We start from the raw sequence: 20743 nt of genomic DNA, 5'->3' as shown, positions 1-20743 counted from the left end.
TTTGGATCAAGAAGTTCATTCTGAGAGAGATAGCAGGAGAGTTGGCTAGAGACGGCACGCTCAAGAGTTTGAGAGAAAAGAAAGAAGGGATACTGGTCTGTAGTTGTTGACATCGGAGGGATCGAGTGTAGGTTTTTTGAGGAGGGGTGCAACTCTCGCTCTCTTGAAGACAGAAGGGACATGGCCAGCGGTCAAGGATGAGTTGATGAGCAAGGTGAGGTAAGGGAGAAGGTCTCCGGAAATGGTCTGGAGAAGAGAGGAGGGGATAGGGTCAAGCGGGCTGGCCGTCACAAGTCGCAAGATTTCATCTGGAGAGAGAGGGGAGAAAGAAGTCAAAGCATAGGGTAGGGAAGTGTGAGCAGGACCAGCGGAGTCATTTGACTTAATGAGGATCGGATGTCGTCAACCTTCTTTTCAAAATGGTTGACGAAATCATCCACAGAGAGGGAGGAGGGAGGGGGAGGAGGATTCAGCATGGAGGAGAAGGTGGCAAAGAGCTTCCTAGGGTTAGAGGCAGAGGCTTGAAATATAGAGTGGTAGAAAGTGGCTTTAGCAGCGGAAACAGAGGAAGAGAATGTAGAGAGGGAGTGAAAAGATGACAGGTCCGCAGGGAGTCTAGTTTTCCTCCATTTCCGCTCGGCTGCCCGGAGCCCTCTTCTGTGAGCTCGTAATGAGTCGTCAAGCCACGGAGCAGGAAGGGAGGACCGAGCCGGCCGGGAGGATAGGGGACATAGAGTCAAAAGATGCAGAAAGGGAGGAGAGGAGGGTTGAGGAGGCAGAATTAGGAGATCGGAGGGAGAAGGATTTAGCAGAGGGAAGAGATGATAGGATGGAAGAGGAGAGAGTAGAGGGAGAGCGAGAGAGCGAAGGTTGCGACGGCACATTACCATCTGAGTAGGGGCAGAGTGAGTAGAGTTGGAGGAGAGCGAGAGAGAAAAGGATACAAAGTAGTGGTCGGAGACTTCGAGGGGAGTTGCAGTGAGATTAGTAGAAGAACAGCATCTAGTAAAGATGAGGTCAAGCATATTGCCTGCCTTGTGAGTAGGGGGAGACGATGAGAGGGTGAGGTCAAAAGAGGAAAGGAGTGGAAAGAAGGAGGCAGAGAGAAATGAGTCAAAGGCAGACGTAGGGAGGTTAAAGTCACCCAAAACTGTGAGGGGTGAGCCATCCTCAGGAAAGGAACATATCAAGGCGTCAAGCTCATTGATGAACTCTCCAAGGGAACCTGGAGGGCGATAAATGACAAGGATGTTAAGCTTGAATGGGCTAGTGACTGTGACAGCATGGAATTCAAATGAGGAGATAGACAGATGGGTCAGGGGAAAAAGAGAGAATGTCCACTTGGGAGAGATGAGGATTCCTGTGCCACCGCCGCGCTGACCAGATGCTCTCGGGTATGCGAGAACACATGGTTAGACGAGGAAAGAACAGTAGGAGTAGCAGTGTTTTCTGTGGTAAACCATGTTTCCGTCAGCGCCAAGAAGTCGAGGGACTGGAGGGTAGCATAGGCTGAGATGAACTCTGCCTTGTTGGCCGCAGAACGGCAGTTCCAGAGGCTGCCAGAGACCTGGATCTCCACGTGGGTCATGCGCACAGGGACCACCAGATTAGAGTGGCAACAGCCACGTGGTGTGAAGCGTTTGTTTGGCCTGTGCAGAGAGGAGAGAACAGGGATAGACAGACACATAGTTGACAGGCTACAGAGAAAGGCTACAATAATGCAAAGGAGATCGGAATGAAATTAACTAAACATCTGGGAAAGCGAGAGAGGGGGGTCTCCCTCACGTTTCACTGAAACACTCAAATATAACTCTCCCAACTTCCACTTTAGAAATTATAATTGTTGTAAACTACAGCGGTTCAATGTTTCTAGGAATAGACTAACTTAGTTTATTCAGCTAACTTGGTACACCGAATCCTATGACGCCAAAGCCAACTAGCATGCCAGCCTCCAATAACACGGTTTAGCACCAATACTCGGTTACAACAAACCACCATTGTGTTAACACGCCAAGCAGATCATTCGTGTCCGTGTCTAACGTTGTGTAAAGTTTTGGGTTCGTTTTGACAGTTTGAGTGAGTACGTCGTCAACTTATTCAGCCAGTTAGTTAGCTAGAATAGTTAGCATACTAGCTAGCCATTGCTCTCTGCCAACGAACTAACCCCTCCTCCCACGGCACGAACACACAGAAAGCCAAGATAACGTTAGCTAGTCACCCATGTCCCGAATTCCCTTGAACGACTCTGGTTACCAGTATGTAAAAACAAAAATTAAATGTAGGTTATAGCTTACCCTTAGTAGCTACTGTTAGCCAGTTAAGTGCAAACCTAGCCACTGAATCGATTCAGCCAGTTCGCGTCTGTCCCAACGGAGAGAAAGAGTCTCCAAATATTAAAGCTAGGTCGTTCCAGCTATTGTTTAGTTAGCTATCCAGGTAGCTACATTTCGATTACAGTAGCTACTAACTACCTAACGTTAACGCTTCAGATAATGAGGTTAGAAAAACAGCTGAATGGTAGCTAGCTAGCTGGCATAATTACAGGTACTCTTAAGCGTGAAATAACATTGGAAACAACTATCCACAGTTGCTAATAGTTACAAGTAGCTACCCGCTAGCTAGTTAGCTTTATTGGTCCAGGTAGTGAGTTAGCCTCGTGCTTCACCGGGCTCAGCCGAATACAATACTTACAATAACTACCTAGATAAACTACCTACAATCTAAATACATGGTTTAAGCTTTACTCAACACCATATAAGCCAAGCCTACCTCCTTCCAGACAAGCGCTGTAACTCAAACAATACACCCGTGCACAATTCGTATGATATGTTACAAATTTGTGAAATGTACAATATGTTATGAATTTGCAAAACATACAATTTGTTACAAATTCCAATTTATTGTGGAAAAAGTTAGCTAGGTGGCTAATACTAACGTTAGCTAGCTGCTAACATTAGCTAGGTTAAGGGTTAGGAGTTCGGTTAAAGGGTTAAGGGAAGGGTTAGCCAACATGCTAAATATTAGAAAAAGTAGTGTAGCTAAAAAGTAGAAAGTCGTTGAAAAGTTGCTAATTAGTTAAAATGCTAAAGTTGTCCTTGATGAGAATCGAACATGCATCCTTTGGGTTGCTAGACGTTCGTGGTATACACCCACCCCTCATTTTTGGTTGCTAGATGTTCACATTATACGCTCTCCCATCCACCCCTCTTTTTTACCTTTAGTATCCTTATCTTATGTAACCCTACCAAACGTAACATATCATACTAATTTGAGTGTCCCGGATTTACGTTTACTATGTTACATCTAGTCTATGAGTCCAGGCTGAAAAGTAGGCTACCTGCACATGTTTGTCCAGTCCCAAATAATTCCAGCATCTAAACAGTTGCACTGTGCACTCGCACCATTTGATGAATGGAAAGAGACATCTGTTACAAAACACCAAAAAGTGTAATGACATTTGGTGATTGTCATTGGTCTACACTCTTGTAGCCTGAATTAATTGATGAGTCTTTCTGACAAAATTACCTTTTTTGTGGAAAGAAAAGTTGGGACACCTGAAAAGGAGCTGAAAACAGGACTGTCCCAGGATGACAAGTGCAGCCACAGGGGCTTAAAACAAAACAAAAAAAAATGTGTCCTTGCCTGCATCGCTCTGTCTATGAATTTGAGAATGGTTACATTTCTCCAGCCCCATCCCTCAGCTTTTTACCGAAACAGTGGCAGGGAAAATGCTTTGTTGTTGTGTCAACTGCTGATTGCCCCTTTAAGTGCAGCAAATACTGAATATTCCCATAGGCAGACCGATTTTGAACATGTTTGTGTAAGTGTTTACTCATTATTTGCATTAACTGATCCTTTATACTGGTCATTTGCTGCCAAATTAACTTTGAATATCCTCTCTTGTGCAATAGCACAAGTAATCAGTTACAGTGATAAACCTTCAAATAGGGTTGTCAGCCCTGTGAAATGAGATAGTAACTCTGGACATTAAGTTTACACTCAAAAACCGCCACAGGTTTATGGCATCAGTCACCTGAAATGTCTCCTGTTGTTGGATGATAAGCGAGCTCTTTATCCTATACGACATGCTGCAGCAGGTAATAATGGTCTGGTGGTTTTGACAATGGAAGAGACCTTGTGTCTATACAATAACGGAGGACAAGGTTCTGAACCACAATGCCAGTGACCTGGTCGAGATACAAAGACAGAGTGTCTACCCTAAATGGTGTTACCCTGTATGGTCTTCAGCGCACTCAATGTTGTACATGGTGTCATACTGCCCCCTACTTCAAACGAATAGGTCATACAAGCAGGAGTGTATTATGCAGTGTGTTGTATGTACAGAGGAACGTATGAATACTGTATCAAAGGTAATTAGGACAATCCTGGTGCTTAGCCGCGAAAATCTATTCTGACATGAGGGCTGTAAATAGCAACACCCAGCCCTGCAGGTGCCTCTCACTTTACTACCACGCTGCTCTACAACTGCTGATCTCAACTGCCAGTTCTGTTCAAATGAGTGTCATTACCATATAGATCTAATTATATGGTCATTACCATGTTAGTACCATGTCATTACCTACTTTACTAGTACAGACTGGGCTATGTTCCGGGATTCATCCGATAGCATTGAGGAGTTTACCACAAGAGTCGCGGGCTTCATCAATAAGTGCATAGACGATGTCATCCCCACAGTGACTATACGAAAATATCCAAACCAAAAACCATGGATTCCAGGCAATATCCCGCTTACAAGGAACGGGACACGGACATGGACACATACAAGAAAGCCCGCTAGGACCTCCGACGAGACATCGAACATGCAAAAGGACAATATAGGAGGAATGTGAAATCCTATTACACCGGCTCCGAAGCTGCCCTGCCACATACGATAACAGATTAAAATGGGAAACCCAGCCGTGAGTTGCCCAGTGATGCAGAACTCTCAAACCAGATAAATGCCTTTTATGCTCGCTTCTAGGAATAAAACACGTCTTGCGTGAAAGCCCCTATTTTTCAAACTCTCCTTGTCCCAGTCTGTAAATCACATGTTTCAAGCTGACCACCATGTCCCTGATCCCAAGAGCTCCAAGGTAACCTGCCTAAATGACTATTGCCCTGTAGCACTCACATCTGTAATTATGAAGTGCTTTGAAAGGCTGGTCATGACACACATCAACATCTCAGACACCATGGATTCACTCCAATTCGCAAACCACCCCCAACAGATCCACAGATGACACAATCTCAATTGCACTTCACACTACCCTCTCCCACCTGGACAAGAGGGTAAATAACTAATATATGTGAGAATGCTGTTCATAGACTACAGCTCAGCATTCAACACCATTGTCCCCTCCAAGTTTGCCGACGACATGACGGTGGTAGGCTTGATCACCGACGGCAACGAGAAAGCCTACAGGGAAGAGGTCAGAGATTTAGAAGTGTGGTGCCAGGATAACAACCTCTCCCTCAGCATCAGTAGGACCAAGGAACTGATTGTGGACTATAGGAGAAAGTGGAGAGAGCACGTCCCCATCACATCACTAAGAACTTTTTTTATATACACATTTTTTAAATATATGTTCCTTTATTATTTTCCACTACATTTTACAGACACACTATATTTTAAATTAGTTATCTTGTTGTTATTAGTCCCACCCCTTCAGCTCCACTCAACCCCTCCCATCTATCTCTTAACAACATCCATATTGGATTTCTATTTGCCATATATTTTTCAACTGTGCTGTGATGTTTCACAAAAGTTATGAACCTTTCTATTCTCATAGTTTCTACAGATTGTAAATTAAAGATCAACATTTTTGCTAAAAGTATTATTATTTTATTGATCGATTGACTGACTTTTCAAATCACCCAGCAGTGATATCTGCAGAGTTAGCTCCAGGTAAACGTTGCAATTCTTCAGCCATTCCTGGACCTGTGACCAAAAACAAGCTACATATGGACAGTACCAAAACAAATGATCTAATGATTCTCTTTAGAGCAAAATCTGTAGAGCTGGGATGGTTGTATCCCATATATACAGTGGGGAGAACAAGTATTTGATACACTGCCGATTTTGCAGGTTTTCCTACTTACAAAGCATGTAGAGGTCTGTCATTATCATAGGTACACTTCAACTGTGAGAGACGGAATCTAAAACAAAAATCCAGAAAATCACATTGTATGATTTTTAAGTAATTAATTTGCATTTTATTGCATGACATAAGTATTTGATCACCTACCAACCAGTAAGAATTCCGGCTCTCACAGACCTGTTAGTTTTTCTTTAAGAAGCCCTCCTGTTCTCCACTCATTACCTGTATTAAATGCACCTGTTTGAACTCGTTACCTGTATAAAAGACACCTGTCCACACACTCAATCAAACAGACTCCAACCTCTCCACAAAGGCCAAGACCAGAGAGCTGTGTAAGGACATCAGGGATAAAATTGTAGGCCTGCACATGGCTGGGATGGGCTACAGGACAATAGGCAAGCAGCTTGGTGAGAAGGCAACAACTGTTGGCGCAATTATTAGAAAATGGAAGAAGTTCAAGATGACGGTCAATCACCCTCGGTCTGGGGCTCCATGCAAGATCTCACCTTGTGGGGCATCAATGATCATGAGGAAGGTGAGGGATCAGCCCAGAACTACACGGCAGGACCTGGTCAATGACCTGAAGAGAGCTGGGACCACAGTCTCAAAGAAAAACATTAGTAACACACTACGCCTTCATGGAATAAAAATCCAGCCAGCGCATGTCCAGGCCCGTCTGAAGTTTGCCAATGACCATCTGGATGATCCAGAGGAGGAATGGGAGAAGGTCATGTGGTCTGATGAGACAAAAATAGAGCTTTTGGTCTAAACTCCACTCGCCGTGTTTGGAGGAAGAAGGATGAGTACAACCCCAAGAACACCATCCCAACCGTGAAGCATGGAAGTGGAAACATCATTCTTTGGGGATGCTTTTCTGCAAAGGGGACAGGACGACTGCACCATATTGAGGGGAGGGGATGGGGCCATGGGGATCTTGGCCAACAACCTCCTTCCCTCAGTAAGAGCATTGAAGATGGGTCATGACAGGGTCTTCCAGCATGACAATGACCCGAAACACACAGCCAGGGCAACTAAGGAGTGGCTCCATAAGAAGCATCTCAAGGTCCTGGAGTGGCCTAGCCAGTCTCCAGACCTGAACCCAATAGAAAATCTTTGGAGGGAGCTGAAAGTCCGTATTGCCCAGCGACAGCCCCGAAACCTGAAGGATCTGGAGAAGGTCTGTATGGAGGAGTGGGCCAAAATCCCTGCTGCAGTGTGTGCAAACCTGGTCAAGACCTACAGGAAACATATGATCTCTGTAATTGCAAACAAAGGTTTCTGTACCAAATATTAAGTTCTGCTTTTCTGATATATCAAATACTTATGTCATGCAATAAAATGCAAATTAATTACTTAAAAATCATACAATGTGATTTAAGATTTTTGTTTTAGATTCCGTCTCTCACAGTTGAAGTGTACCTATGATAAAAATGAGAGACCTCTACATGCTTTGTAAGTAGGAAAACTTGGGTAGAGCATACATTTCCATATATTTTTGTTAGCTGCTGTCAGGTGTCAGTGTGCAGTGGTAGGACGGAGTCAGGCGCAGGACACAAAACTGAGTAACAGACAAACTTTACTCGAAAAGAAACAATTCTAATTTCCATGCAGGGAAATACACCAGCTCACAGCAGTCATAAACACAAAACAAAGAACAATCACGCACAAAACCATGAGGGAACCAGAGGGTTAAATAGGGAAATAATCATAACGTGATGGGAACCAGGTGTGTACAATCAAGACAAAACAAATGGAAAACAGAAACGTAGATCGGTAGCAGCTAGAAGACCGGTGACGACGACCGCCGATAGCCGCCCGCACAAGGAGGCACCAACTTTGGCGGAAGTCGTGACAGCTGCATGTGTGACATAACTCCACCAGTCCTATTTATGATATAATTTACAAAGATTATACATTTATTTATTTATGTTTCTTTTATCAATTAGTATATTTGAGTTTAACCACAATATTTGTTGTATTATTTGTTCTGTCTTTTCTGGTGGAATAAACTGAAATTACAACCAACTTTCTATGGCTTGTTTTAAAAATGCGATATTTTGAAAATTATTTCATTTTCAAATAACCGAAAGTGAGAGGTTGTAATCTGAATAAAGGGAAAAAGGCCATTCTTGAACATAGGGTGAGACATTCTCACTAATCTGCTAGAGAACCAGTTCGGATTTAAGTATAACTTTTGTATGACTGACACCTTTAGTGAGAGGTCTAATGCTTTAATATTTAATAATTTCTGCCCTCCGAATTCATATTCATTATATAAATAGGCCCGTTTAATTTTGTCTGGCTTGCCGTTCCAAATAAAATGGAATCTTTTTTGCTCGTGTCCTTTAAAAAAAACAGGTCGCTAGGTGTAGGCAAGACCATGAGCAAATAGGTCAACTGATATATCATAATAATATGACCAAAGAGTTAATCAGGGTGATTTTTCCACAAATACAGGTATTTTCCTTTACATGGTAGCAAGATCTTATCTACTTTTGCTAACTTTCAATTAAAATGTCTTGTAGTGAGATAATTTCTTTCTTTCGGGATATGTATACCGAGTATGTCCACAACACCATCAGACCATTTTATTGGTAAACTCCACGGTAATGTAAAAGTAAAAATGTTTAGTGATCCAATACGTAATATAGTACACTTATCCTAATTTGGTTGTAATCCAGAGAGGTTAGAAAACAGTATCTATATCCTCTATAAGGCTGTAGAGGGATCAAAATTGTGGATTTAAAAGAAAACATGAATCATCAGCGTACAATGACACCTTTGTTTTTAAACCCTGGATTTCTAACCCCTTCATATTATTGTTGATCTGATTTTAATAGCTAACATTTCGATGGCAATAATAAACAGATATGCCGATATTGGACAACCTTGTTTCACTCCTCTTGACAGTTTAATACTTTGAGTAGCCATTATTTACTATTTTACACCTAGGGTTACTATACATAACTTTAACCCATTTTATAAAGAGATTCTCCAAAATTGAATAATTCCAGGCATTTATATATAAATTCCAGTCGTACTTTATCAAAAGCCTTTTCAAAGTCATCTATGAATACCAGGCCTGGTTTCCCAGATTTTTCATAGTGTTCTATTGTTTCCAGTACTTGTCTTATATCATCTCCAATGTATCGTCCATGTAAAAAAGAAATTAGGATGAATAATGTCAGACAATAACTTTTTAATTCTATGCGCTATGCATTTCGCTAGAATTTATGCATCACTAAGGACTTAACATGGTCCACACCAGTGGTGTAAGGTACTTACGTAAAAATATTTAAAGTACTACTTAAGTAGTTTTTTGGGTATCTGTACTTGACTATTTATACTTCACTTTTACTCCACTACATTCCTAAAGAAAATAATGTACTTTTTACGCCATACATTTTCCCTGAAACCCAAAAGTACTTGTTACATTTTGAATGCTTAGCAGGACTGGAAAACGGTCCAATTCACTCACTTTTCAAAAGAACATCCCTGGTCATCCCTACTGCATCTGATCTTACGGATTCAGTAAACACAAATGCTTCATTTGTAAATTATGTCTGAGTGTGCCCCTGGCTATCTGCAAATAAAAAAAAACAAGAAAATTGTGCTGTCTGGTTTGCCTAATAAGGAATTTGAAAATATTTATACTTTACATTTTTTATACTTAAGTATATTTGAGCAATTACATTTACTTTTGATACTTTAGTATATTTAAAACCAAATACTTTTAGACTTTTACTCAAGTAGTATTTTACTAGGTGACTTTCACTTGAGTCATTTTCTATTAAGGTATCTTTACTTTTACTCAAGTATGAAAATGGGGTACTTTTTCCACCACTGGTCCACACACCTACACAGTTGTGAAGAGGGCTTGGCAGCGCCTCTTCCCCCTCAGGAGGGTGAAAAGATTGTGCATGGGCCCTTGGATCCTCATGAAGTTCTAAAGCTGCAACATCAAGAGCATATTGACTGGCTGCATCACCGCTTGGTATGGCAAATGCACCACCCTCGACCGCAAAGCTCTACAGGGGGTGGTGCGGACAGCCCAGTACATCACTGGGGCCAAGCACCCTGCCATCCAGGACCTCTATATCAGAGACTCCAGCCACCCAAGCCATACTGTTCACTCTGCTACTGTCCAGCAACGGTACCGGAGGATCGGCTCTCGGACCAACAGGCTCCGAAACAGCTTCTACCACCAAGCCATAAGACTTTTAAACTGTAGTGGAAAAAGTACCCAATTGTCATACTTGAGTAAAAGTAAAGATACAGTACCTTAATAGAAAATGACTCAAGTAAAAGTCACCCAGTAAAATACTACTTGAGTTAAAGTCTAAAAGTATTTGGTTTTAAACATACTAAAGTATCAAAAGTAAATGTAATTGCTAAAATCTACTTAAGTATCTGTCACGACTGTCAGTGAAATGCGTTGGAAGAAGTCAGGCGCAGGACACAGAACTCTGGGAAACGTACTTACTCAGAATGCAAAAAACACGAAACAGAATACCTCCACACAGGGAGGAACTAACCCGCTCACCAACGACACACGTCACAACGAAACAATCACACAAAATATCCAAATGAGAGACAGGAGTAAATATAGGGCATACAATCAAACATAATGGGGAACAGGTGTAAACAATACAGACTAAACTAGACAAACACTGAAACATCGATCGGCAGCAGCTAGTACTCCGGGGACGACGAACGCCGAAGCCTGCCCGAGCAAGGAGGAGGAGCAGCCTCGGCAGAATCCGTTCCTTATATTAAGCAAACCAGATGGCAAAGGAGACGAGTAGCCAGGGGCACACTCCAAAACTCAGACATCTTTACAAATTATGCATGTATTTAGTGAGTCCGCCAGATCGAAAGCAGTAGGGTTGGCCAGGGATGTTATCATGGTAAGTGTGTGAATTAGACTATTTTCCTGTCCTGCTAAGCATTCAAAATGTAACGAGTACTTTTGGGTGTCAGGGAAAATGTATAGATTAAAAAGTACATTATTTTATTTAGGAATGTAGTAAAGTAAAAGTTGTAAAAAATATATAAATAGTAAAGTAAAGTAAAGTAAAGATACCCCAAAAAACTACTACAAAAGTAGTACTTTCAGGTATTTATACATAAGTACTTTACACTACTGCTTTAAAAAACCAATTAGACTGCTAAATAGTCAATTAATGGTTACCCAGACTATCTTGCACTGACCCTACACACACACACTCACTAGACTATATATACAATATATACACTATATATACAGTACCAGTCAAAAGTTTGGACACACCTACTCATTCAAGGGTTTTTCTTTATTTTGACTATTTACTACATTGTAGAATAATAGTGGAGACATCAAAACTATGAAAGAACACATCTGGAATCATGTAGTAACCAAAAAAGTGTTAAACAAATCAAAATATATTTGAGATTTGAGATTCATCAAAGTAGCCACTCTTTGCCTTGATGACAGCTTTGCACACTCTTGGCATTCTCTCAACCAGCTTCACCTGGAATGCTTTTCCAACAGTCTTGAAGGTGTTCCCACATATGCTGAGCACTTGTTAGCTGCTTTTCCTTCACTCTGCGGTCCAACTCATCCCAAACCATCTCAATTGAGTTGAGGTCCGGTGATTTTCGAGGCCAGGTCGTCTGATGCAGCACTCCATCACTCTCCTTCTTGGTCAAATAGCCCTTACACAGCCTGGAGGTGATTTGTCCGTCGGACTGCCAATCACACTTCACCAACTGGCAGTCCGACTGACTAATCTGGGTTTGGCGGATGCCAGCAGAACGCTACCTGCCCGAATGCATAGTGCCGACTGTAAAGTTTGGTGGAGGAGGAATAGTGGTCTGGGGCTGTATTTCATGATTCGGGCTAGGCCCCTTAGTTCCAGTGAGAGGCAAATCTTAATGCTACAGCATATTATCATATTCTAGACGATTCTGTGCTTTCAACTTTGTGGCAACAGTTTTGGGAAGGCCCTTTCCTGTTTCAGCATGAAAATTCCCCTGTGCACAAAGCGAGGTCCATACAGAAATGGTTTGTCGAGATCGGTGTGGAAGAACTTGACTGGCCTGCACAGAGCCCTGACCTCATCCCCATTGAACACCTTTGGGATTAATTGGAACACCAACTGCAAGCCAGGCCTAATCGCCCAACATCAGTGCCCGACCTCACTAATGCGCTTGTGGAGGAATGGAAGCAAGTCCCCGCGGCAATGTTCCAACATCTAGTGGAAAGCCTTCCCAGAAGAGTGGAGGCTGTTATTGCCGCAAAGGGGGGACCAACTCCATATTAATGCCCATGATTTTGGAATGAGATGTTTGACGAGCAGGTGTCCAAATACTTTTGGTCATGTAGTGTATGTACACACTCACACACACTACTTTGGCACTCCCACACACACACACCACACACACACACACACACACACACACACACACACACACACACACACACACACACACACACACACACACACACACACTTTTACACTCATTTAATGTTGCTACTCTGTTCTTTATTTTACTCTATTATTATCTAACCTGTTGCCTAGTAACTTTACACTACTTACATCTACATATTTACCTCTCATACCTCGTACCTCTGCACATTCATCTGGTACTGGTACTTCCATTCTTGTGTATTTTATTTTATTCCTCATGTTACTATTCCATGTTATCCATATATATATTTATTATTATTTTAAAATCTGCATTGTTGGGTATGGCTTGTCAGCAAACATTTCACGGTAAAGTCTACACCAGTTCTATTCGGCACATGTGACATAAAATGTGATACTTTTTTTTACCATACATCTAAGGTGTTGCAAAATCAGACACAGCCATCATCTGCTCCTGAGTGGCGCAGTGGTCTAAGGCACTGCATCGCAGTGCTAGCTGTGCCACTAGAGATCCTGGTTCGAATCCAGGCTCTGTCGCAGCCGGCCGCGACCGGGAGACTCATGGGCAGCGCACAATTGGCCTAGCGTTGTCCAGGGGAGGGAATGGCCGGCAGGGATGTAGCTCAGTTGATAGAGCATGGCGTTTGCAACGCCAGGGTTGTGGGTTCAATTCCCATGGGGGACCAGTATGAAAAAAAATATATATACATATGTATTCACTAACTGTAAGTCGCTCTGGATAAGAGCTTCTGCTAAATGACGTAAATGTAAATCTGTTTTAGAGCTTTGATCTCTCTGTAGGCTATGTCTGTGTCCTGTCTGCAGACCTCTCATGTCAAACTGATACATCCTGATAGCTGGTTATATTTATGAATGATAGAAGTTTTAGATTTCACATTTCTGTCTATACTCTATACTGAGGCCATAGGACTGAGACTAACACAGTAGGCTACACTTGTACAACCACATGGTGGCAATATTGATCTACTTAACAGATATCACAAAGTCAAAAGAACTGAAACCAGCCTAATTCATGGGCCAGTAATTGGGTTTGGGTACAGGCATATTTGGAAGAACAAAATTGAGTTAAGGGTTTGGACAATGGACTTATGTAAAATTCAGGGCTGTCAATAAAGCATGACTCAGGTATGCTAGTGCTAGTGTAACATATATTCAAACCACCATTAAAACGGGCCTAAAGGGAACAGTCGGAGGCAGATATATGATTCAGGTTTAGGTTTGCTTATTTGAAATAGGATCTTACTGGTTCTGAAGGTCTGATTCAATAGTATAGGCCTGCTTGGACCCCCATCTGATGCTCTCCAAACACATGGAATAACCTGCAACCAACTGAAAACAAAATACTTAATAACTTTACACAATTTCATTTGGATTTTGTCAAACTTGTCTAAAAGTCTAAAAGTATTTGTTTTTAAATATATTTAAGTATCAAAAGTAAATGTAATTGCTCAAATATACTTAAGTATCAAAAATAAAAGTGAAAGTATAAATCATTTCAAATTCCTTTTATGAAGCAAACCAAACAGCACCATTTTCTTGTTTTTTAAACGTACCTATTGCCAGGGGCACACTCCAACACTTAGACATAATTTACAAATGAAGCATTTGTGTTTAGTGAGTCCGCCAGATCATAGGCAGTAGGGAGGACCAGGGATGATCTCTTGATAAGTGTGTGAGTTGGACAATTTTCCTGTCCTGCTAAGCCTTCAAAATGTAACGAGTACTTTTTGGTGTCAGGTAAAATGTATGGAGTAAAAAGTAAATGTATTTTCTTTAGGAAATGTAGTGAAGTATCAAAAGTAAAAGTTGGCAAAGTATAAATCAGTTCAAAGTACATTTATAAAAAAAACGACTGTTTTTAAAGTCATTTTGCCAGGGGCACACTCCAACACTCAGACATAATTTACAAATGAAGCATTTGTGTTTAGTGAGTCCGCCAGATCATAGGCAGTAGGGAGGACCAGGGATGATCTCTTGATAAGTGTGTGAGTTGGACAATTTTCCTGTCAAAATGTAACAAGTACTTTTGGGTGTTAAGGGAAAATGTATGGAGTAAAAACTACATTATTTTCATTAGGAATGTAGTGAAGTAAAAGTAAAAGTTGGTAAAAATATAAATAGTACAGTAAAGATACCCCAAAAAACTACTTAAGTAGTACTTTAAAGTATTTTTACTTAAGTAATAATAAGTCATTTAGCAGACGATCTTATCCAGAGCAATTAGGGTTAAGTGCCTTGCTCAAGGGCACATCGACAGATTTGTCACCTAGTCGGCTCAGGGATTAGAACCTGCGACCTCTCGGTTACTAGCACAACACTCTTAACCACTGAGCTACCTGCCGCCCCACTAGGCCCAGATTCACAAAACTTTCTTAAGAAAAAATGTATTCTTAACTGTCATTTGTTCCTTGACTGTAGACTTAAGCAAAGTTGCTATTCCTCAAAAAGGTTATTGGAAATTTTCTTGCACTATTTCTTATGTTTTTCCTTAAGCAAAACGTTAAGAAGAAATTAGATTTTTGAAAAGAAAGTTATTGGAAATGTTCTTCATTCCAAGATAGCGAAACCCTTGTCTTAAACTCAGGGCAGTGAGAGAGAAAGCTCATGAAGCAATTGAACATGTTTAATTCACTCACAAACTTTATCTGAAAGTTTCAGTATTGTTTATTTTAAACCCAAGAACATGTTTTAGAACAGTAATCTCAGTATGCAATATGCTAACATGATTGCCATTGCTAGCTAGATAGCTAGCTAAATTGGTTGCCTAGCAACAAACATCTTAAGAAGATTCTAAGAAGATATTTGAGAAGTTCATAAGAAAATCATGAAATCTGAAAATATTGTTGAGGAATTGCACTTACAAACTATCTTATAAACTTATTTTTTCTCTTCTTAAGAAGCTTCTTAAGTTTTTGTGTAAGAAGTGTTTTGTGAATCCGGACCCAGGAGATGATTAATATGAGATTGAAAAGTGGCGGAATTGCCCTTTAAATCACAAGGCCCATTGCAGTCCGTTCCGTCTGTTATGATCAGAGTACCGCATTTTAGAAGGATCCGATACACTTCACCGTATTTATTAAATGCACATATTCTTCCGCAGGGTCAGGGAGTATTTTCAAGAAATTGTTTTATAAGCCTATGAATATCGCATTTAACCTCATTTGCGGTTTAGATTTCTAATACAACTGAAAATAGTGAAATAATATTAGAAACCATTACATCTCTTCGATTTATGCAGCGATATTTTCGACCTATATTTTTGGGAGTCCAGCTGTCGGGGTTTATTATTCGGTGTCACTTAAACATGGCCACCGTAAAGAGTACGATACAACTTTAATTTTTTGACCAGATAGAACTCGCCATTTAGCCACCGTTTTTTTTTTTTATATAGTTAGTGTAAAAAAATCTGTTTTTATGTTTTGCTGAACACTCATGTTAGTCTTTCCGGATAGTCCGCTCCGCCAGCTAGGGCATCTCGCTCTCTGTCGCGGCTAAAGAAAATAGAACCAGTTGGCAAGCAAAGCGAACGGTCTTGAGCTAGCAAGCTAGCTCGAGCAACTAGCCATTGCATCGTTTGTTTTTGTCGTAAGCATTGGCTTTCTTGTGAAGATTTTGTGACGTTTTCTCTTGAAGACTGCTTGGAATTTGTGCCTGCTTTGGATTATGGATATTGGCTACACCTTCCCCCTATAATAATAGTTAGCAAAGGATGAAGTGTGATAGTTAGCTAAACATTTTATTTGTGCGACGACAGCTGTCATTTGGAGAAAGGAAAGTGATCCATCATGCGTTTGCAATGAAGCTGATCTCTACTGGATTTACATTTTGCATCCTTTTTTCAAATGGGTGATGTTAACGTTAAACATCGGATTATTGGTGTATGCGTTCATGCTTTTTTTTAAACAGCGGTTGTATTGCTTTCGTAGCTAACATTGGCGTGGCCACCTAGCTAGTTAGCTACTTGTCGTACAGAACAGAAGACTGAGCTAGCTAACTTATCTAACGTTAACTAGCTGACTGACAGTTGGCGATATCATTCTTCCTCACAAATACACTACAAAGTGATATAACTATATATCTCTTACAATTTTGGACATGAAGAAAATAACCTACTATTCATAGGGTTTAAAGGTAAGTTATCTTAGCTAACTAGCTATTTCATGTACTTGCTAGCTTGCTACATCATTTTCGGCTTTGCAGCGGCCGCTGGAGCCTAATGTGTTTGTCACCGCCTTGTTTGGTCGGAACGTCCAACACAACGTTCGACACAGCGAATCAGCCAAATTAGACCTATTTTCTGCTAGAAAATATATTTAGACACGTGAATGCTTCAGCTGTGGCTAAAATGGAAGGCTAACGTGTGCTTTAAACCACCTCTGCTGTTGATTATGTATACTGTAATGTTATGTAGCTAGCTAACCTGTTAGCTAACATTGAACTAGAAGTTGACCAGCTAAGTTAGCTACACTCGTTTTGATCTCAGTATGTATTTATTTTGGAGGTCGTCCCATACCAAACAAAATGCTAACTAAACTAGATAGCTATCTACCTAGTTAGCTAACTTCTGTATTTGGGAAATGTAGTAAATTAGCTCTAGCTAATTGATTTGCTACCCAAAACCTTTGATGCACATGCTAGCTAGGTAGCTAGCTAACGTTGGCTACCTACCGGGTAGGTAGGCAGCTGTGGAATCATGCGTGACTTCTAAAGTGACTTGACTTTGAAGTTTAACGTTAGCTAATTGTTAAAACTGTCAGGCAGCATGTCAGCAAAGCACTATGTAGATGTTGACTAACGTTAACACACATATTCAATGGCTCAGCTAAATTGGCTAACGGTAGCTACCTACCGTTACTAGCTAACTAGTCATTTAGGTACGTTGGCTAGCTATATAGTGAGTTGCATCCTATTTGTCATTTATCAAATACCTTGATCATCATCTTATATCTCTGTATCCCACCAAGTGGGATATCCCTAGTCTATTAGTAGGTACATCATATTGTTCCTCATTTGCAAATTCATACAATAGCCAAACAAAGACTACAAAGAACCTAGGATGGCTGGCTAGCTAGCTAGCTAGCTAGTTAGCTTGTTTTGGCTGACTTGAGCATGCAGTTGCTTTGTGCTCTACGCTAGTTTAACAAAGGTAGCTAGCTAGCCCAGTGTGTCTGGGGGGTACCAACTCTGCCCACTGCCTTAAGAAGTCAATGTTCTTCCATACTAATGTAGTTATCAGTGTAGAAACTAATATGAAACATTAAGATTCACTTTAAAGTGTAAATATATATCAGTTTACTGTAATTGGTCACTACACTTTTTATTTTATTCCAGTTTTTATCCAGTCATTGATCTACTTCACTCACCAGCTTTTGGCCACCCACTTGTGCCTCCTGCTTATGGTCATAGGCTGAGTAGGGCTATACTGAATCTTTGTCTTTCCAGAATCCATACTTTATCTATTTGTTATGTTGGTAACGTTTACTTGTTCAAGCTTGCTGTCAAGCCTATTGCTCAATATGCAGGCAGGGGCACAGAATGTATCAGTACTTGATTGTGTATGAGAAAGACCACATTAAGGGCTGCTGTGATTACCTTTTGGGAGAATGGAATATAGAGGTTAGGCAATTGGCTTACCAAAGACCACATATTGTGCAGCAACCTACACGATTTGGGACAACCACAAACTCAATTTATTGATATTGTGACGTTTATGCTTTTTTCCCCCCTCCCATTGACTACATCTAGTCCTAGCTGAACTTCTTACACAAAGACTGCATTGGACACCACAAGAGGTCAAATATAGGCTCAGTCACAGAATAACGTCAAGCTGTATTTAGGAAAAGACTCAGCTCTCACACAGGTAGCTAGTTGATCACAGTCTCAAATTCTGTGCGAGGTCCCCCTGATGACACAGCAGGATACGGTGGAGGGATGGATCCTGGTCATGCAGCTAATGTCAAAGTGACATCAAAAGTTGCATGTTCGAGTCGCGTCTGATAATTTTGGCCTTTTAGCTACGCTTACCCTTTTCCTAACGTTAACCTAATTTTCCTTACCTGTAATGTTAATTCTCTTATCCTGCTGCGTAAGTTCTCCTAACCTGCTACGATAAGGCACTTCTGGCATTAGCTGCATCCCGTCTAGTCAAAACCATGGATCCGGTGTAGTAGGCTAGTTCCAGGAAGAGACATTGTTCCATTGGCAGTGTCCCTCAACTGTCTGAGAGGACTGGGTGTCAGACAAGCCCTTCAAAAGATAGGGATGACATCATCTTCAACAGACATAGTCAAGCTGAGCTGAAAAGTCAATACACTCATGGCTTTTTGTTCCCAGTGTTTGTCACAATAAAACAAATAGGCCTACTGGTTTACAGTGTTTCCTCTCATACTGTTACAATATGATACCGAACAGAGAACCACAGTGGAGCAAACTAACTAATCCATGGTGGAACAAACAAATAGAGCAGGCTTATTTCAGTGGTAAGTAGAGGCAACTTCGGAGGCTGATAGGAGAGGAAGGCAAGAACACAAGCAAGGCATCGAAGGACGAACGACCATCCAGACAGAGACATGCGATCACAGTGTGGTGGTAGCTAGCTCAGGAAAAGAGAGTAGGTATGTGAACTCTTACATTGACAACACTAACAAATGAACATTGCTTCAGCTGATAAGTGTCCTTGAAGGACACCTAGAAAGGTCAGAGATTCATTTTAGGCATTTCCTCAAGAGTAGCATATCTGGAAAAAGATATGCCACGCCTGTTTTGGTAAAAAGCTGAGGGATGGGCCTGGAGAAATGTAAGCACTCTCAAATTCATAGAGCGCTATGGATGCAAGAACTAACCATCCGTGACAAAAATGATAGTTTTAACAATGTTTTGAAACTATAGTGTTTGTTTACATTTATACTGAACAAAAATATAAATGCAACATGCAAAAATTTGAAAGATTTTACTGAGTTATAGTTCATATAAGGAAATCAGTAAATTGAAATAAATTAGGCCCCAATCTATGGATTTCACATGACTGGGAATACAGATATGCACATACATTTTTTTTTTAAAGGTATAGGTGTGTGGATCAGAAAACCACTCAGTATCTGGTATTACCAGAATTTGCCTCACCTCCTTTGTATAAAGTTGTTTAGGCTGTTGATTGTGGCCTGTGGAATGTTGTCCCACTCCTCTTCAGTGGCTGTGCGAAGTTGCTGAATGTTGGCTGAAGCTGGAACCCGAGCATCCCAAACATGCTCAATGGGTGACATGTCTGAGTATGCAGGCCATGGAAGAAGATTTTCAGCTTCCAGGAATTGTGTACAGATCCTTGCGTCATGGGGCCATGCATTAACATGCTGAAACATGAGGTGGTGGCGGCGGATGAATGGCACGACAATGGGCCTCAGGATCTCGTCACTGTATCTCTGTGCATTTAAATTGCCATCAATAAAATGCAATTGTGTTCGTTGTCCGTAGTTTATGCCTGCCCATATTGTAATCCCACCACCACCATGGGGCACTCTGTTCACAATGTTGACATCGTCAAACCGCTCGCACACATGACGCCATACACGTGGTCTGCGGTTGTGAATCCAGTTGGACGTACTGCCAAATTCTCTAAAACGACATTGGAGGCGGCTTACGGTACAGAAATTCTCTGGCAACAGCTCTGGTGGACATTCCTGCAGTCAGCATGCCAATTGCGCGCTACCTAAAAAATTTAGACATCTGTGGCATTGTGTTGTGTGACAAAACGGCACATTTTAGTGGACATTTATTGTCCCCAACACAAGGTGCACCTATGTAATGATAATGCTGTTTAATCAGCTTCTTGATATGCTTCACCTGTCAGGTGGATGGATTATCTTGGCAAAAGATGAATGCTCACTAACAGGGATGTAAACAAATTTATGCACAACATTTGAGAAATATGCTTTTTGTGCGTATGGAACGTTTCTGATATTTTATTTCATCTCATGAAACATGGGACCAACACTACATGTTGCGTTTTATGTTTTTGTTCAGTGTACTTTGTTTACAAACTTTGGAGTAAAATAAGCTTATATTTTGGGTTCTGATGGGGTACGACAGTTCATGAGGCATTTAAGTTATATTCTTCAAGAATCAATGGGTACATTAATTTATAAGTCCAGAAATTGATGCAGCATCTGCAGATAGCTCATTTTTAAGAATCAATTGTGTAGAATAGATTAAACATTTGAT

The 20743-nt window shown here is 41.0% G+C and overlaps 1 protein-coding gene across 1 annotated transcript in view; it reads left to right on the top strand.

The window, feature by feature from the left end:
* The first annotated feature begins 15695 nt into the window (after positions 1–15695).
* The window catches only part of LOC121581316 (histone-lysine N-methyltransferase 2C-like), a 132355-nt gene continuing 127307 nt past the window's right edge, over positions 15696–20743 (top strand). The window contains exon 1 of the mRNA XM_045224804.1: positions 15696–16657. The gene's annotated coding sequence lies outside the window, so the exon portion shown is untranslated. The remainder of the gene's footprint in view (positions 16658–20743) is intronic.

This window comes from Coregonus clupeaformis, chromosome 14, assembly GCF_020615455.1.
Source record: "Coregonus clupeaformis isolate EN_2021a chromosome 14, ASM2061545v1, whole genome shotgun sequence".
In the NCBI taxonomy this organism is placed as follows: Eukaryota; Metazoa; Chordata; class Actinopteri; order Salmoniformes; family Salmonidae; genus Coregonus; species Coregonus clupeaformis.
This window is presented reverse-complemented; position numbering and strand designations above follow the sequence as displayed.